This window comes from Myotis lucifugus, unplaced genomic scaffold (assembly GCF_000147115.1).
Source record: "Myotis lucifugus unplaced genomic scaffold, Myoluc2.0 scaffold_1023, whole genome shotgun sequence".
Taxonomy (NCBI): domain Eukaryota; kingdom Metazoa; phylum Chordata; class Mammalia; order Chiroptera; family Vespertilionidae; genus Myotis; species Myotis lucifugus.
The window spans coordinates 76030-79434 of NW_005872071.1; the positions used below are offsets into that span (position 1 = coordinate 76030).

General features: G+C 45.3%; 1 pseudogene; it reads left to right on the forward strand.

Annotated features, from left to right (window-relative positions):
* The first annotated feature begins 2281 nt into the window (after nucleotides 1-2281).
* The window catches only part of LOC102438798, a 9762-nt pseudogene continuing 8638 nt past the window's right edge, over nucleotides 2282-3405 (forward strand).

A 3405-nucleotide genomic window follows, 5' to 3' on the forward strand; every position in this document is an offset into this window, starting at 1 on the left:
TGGAAATGAACACCACAGTAAGTCTAGATAACAAGTATACCACACATAGTTACTAAACTCTTTCTAGTGATGAGAACATTTAAGACAGTGGTTCCAACATGGAACACATGCCACACGGGAGAAATTTGATTTTTAAGGGCAGAAATTTGAGAATGAGTTATTAACAGTTAATTTTTTTTATTTTTCATGGTACTAGGGGCCTCATGTACAGTATATAAATGTATATTGTGACATATTTATGCATTTCAGTTGTCTACTAGTATAATGTTTTGAGACTTTACTTGCTATTTTTTCATATCACTTCATATTATTTTTTAAAACAATTTCTTAGTGATTTATCCCTCAGTACTTCAACTGTCCTTTCATGCTTTTATTTTTCTCTTTCATGGATGCCATGTTCTTTGGAAGTTTGTTTAGACCAAGTTAACGGCCTTTTAGGCCTCCTCCACGTGAATAGGAGATCACTTTTTGAACAATAGGAATCCTATGTCATGAGGGAGGCAGCATCAGGGTTTAGAGAAGCTTAGGTGGGGCCTGGCCAAAAAAAGGTGGGAAACCACTGTTTAAGATCTACCCTCTTGGCTGTGCATTACATCCTGATGACTTGTTTATTTCTTAGCCGGAAGTTTGTACCTTTTGACCATCTTCCTCCATTTCACCACCTCAATTGCAGTCCTTTCGCTGCAGCATGGTCAGTATCCTGTCACTAGACACACGCAGGCACGAGGAGGACTGCACGTCAGAACTGGGGTGTGAGAGTTAACGCGGTACTTCAATGGACAGCTGTCCTTTCAAGTCGACTGAGGATCTGAGAGGTACATGTATGTTAGTATAATGTATACTGATTATCTAAGTAGAACTAGATGCTCTAAATCACATGATGACATCAAAGGATGTACTTCCTAGTTTCCCATCGAGTTCCACTTCCTGAACATTCTATAATAATTTCAATAGCAAAGCCTTCTTATACCTTTTCCTAGAATAAAGCAAGAGCAGTTGACTGAATAAGAGGACATGCCCCCAAGAAAATGAGAAAATCCTAATGGGGACCAGGAGTAAAGAACTGAATGCTTTTCACATGAAACACTAGCTGTTCTAACGCAGAGCTGCTGGGCCACAGGCTGGCTTTGAGTCCTTCTCAGTCTCCCAGTCCCTTGTGCACTTTGGTTTGGACAGTTGACTGATCACACTGGTGGGTTAAGTGCTGTCCAAAGGCACTTTCCCTCCATCCCACACAGATCGCCTCCTTTAGTCCCTTTCTCCAAGTGTGTTCCCCAGGGGCTCTGAGCTCAGTGACAGCACCAGGAGAGAAACCTGAAAAACCTTTTACTCGGGTTAATTATTGAATAACTTTCCATTTCCTTCAGTGAGTGACATCCACTCTGTAAAGAGTCACCGATAATACTCTCCAATCAGTAGCTACCAGCCTGACATGTCATCAGTTACTAGGGGAAGCTGCTCCTCGAGGTGTCCCCAGAATCACAGCCTTTCCCAGTATTGAAACACCTGAAAGATCACAGTGGCTTTAACTGTGAAAGGCTAAGTCATTTCCCCAAATCTGCAGCACTATGTTCAGGTACAACAGCGAAATAAGCCACTCAGAGAAAAACAAGTATCACATGATCTCACTCATATGTGGAATCTAATGAACAAAATAAACTGATGAACAAAATAGATCCAGAGATGTAGAAGCCCAGAGGGAAGGTAGGGGACGGTGGGTGGGTGGAAAGAGATGAACCGAAGAATTTGTACGCCTGTATGCGTAACCCAGGGACACAGACAATAGAGTGGTGAGGGCTTGGGTGGGGGTGGGGGCTAGAAGAGGACAATGGGGGAAAAGGAGACATATGTAATACTTTCAACAATAAAGATTTTTTTAAAAGAACAAAACTGAAGGCCTCCTAACTTGCAATCACCTCCCTCACCCTCAGCTCCCAGCACACTCACTCATCCATTTGCAAAACGGCTCTGTCTGCAGTGAGAGAGACGAATGCTCCCAAAGGCTCCAACTTGTGTGCTCATCACTGACAGCGCAGAGCTGCCTCACAATAGGACTCAATACAATGTTTCTGAAACAACCAGATCTTTAAAGCACGAAAGCAAAGCAACGTTTTTGATGGAGGAAATTCTAAAGTTCCAGAAGAGGACCTTCCTACTGAATCTCTGACCAGCAACTGATGATGCTGTTCATCTCTGATGCTGGTTGGTTCTCAGTACTGAGATGACCCAATCCGGGAACAAACAAATGAGTTCCTCAGTTGGTGTTTTGGGGGGATGTGGGTGGAGAAGGGTCACAGTCCTCACTGAGTGAGACCCCCCTGCTCCCTGCCCCTGTCCTCTCTGAGCTCCAGCATGGTGTGTCTGCGGCTCCCCGGAGGCTCCTGGATGGCCGCTCTGATGGTGATGCTGATGGCACTGAGCCCTCCCCTGGCTCGGGCCAGGGACACTCCACGTAAGTACACCTTGGGGGTGAGCTGTTGTGGAGGAGGAAGAAAGGGAATTAGCTTTGTCACCATGTCTAGGCCATGTCCATTAGAAAATGGTGGCATTTTCTTCAGTGGCCACCTGCCTTTACCATATGGATCCTGATTCTTTCTACCACAAAAGGGGCTGGTGCTCGCCACTATGAGATGTGCAAGGGGCTCCATGTATCTCAGCCATTTCTTCTCACCTCGCCTGCAGTCAAACCTCCCCAGTCTCCTGTCACCTTTCATCAGAGTCTAGAGAGGATTAAGAAATAATGATCTCAGACTGATTCCCACCCAGTGCTCCAGTTATTGTTTTGAGTTATCCCCAAAGGAAAGTTTCTCTGGCATTTTATGGGGAGTCAAAGGAATTAGAGGGTCTCTCTTTGAGCACCCTGTGTTCTGTCCTCAGCAGAATCTGTGATGTTGGTGCCTCTCCCTACTATGTGAGATGTATCAAGGGGCCTCCCCACCATCTCCTTTTCTTTCTCCCTGAGCCCCTTAAGACAGAAAAAATTCAGAGCAATAATTGCTTTAAAAAAATACCCCATGGTTATGGGACAGAGAGAATGGATTCACCTGATGTCATTTCAAGTGCTAAGGGAGCTCTCCCTGAAGAAGTGACACTTGAGACCTGGAAGATGAGAGAAGACACTGTGTGAAGATCTAGGGGACAAGTGTCCCAGGGAGAGGGAGAGGGAGAGGCCACAGTGTGGGAAGGTGTTTGCCGTGTTGAAGGGGCAGGAAGAAGGCTAGTGAGGCTGCAGCAGGCGAGCAAGTTGGGGAGTGACATTGACATAAGAAGAGGCTGGGGAAGACGGGAGACAAATCATATTGGGCCCTGATGGGTGGGTAAGAAGTTTGAATTTTATCTAAAGGGACATGTGAACTGCTGAGGGTTACAGGAGCGCCCACGTATATTTATTAAAAACAATAATCC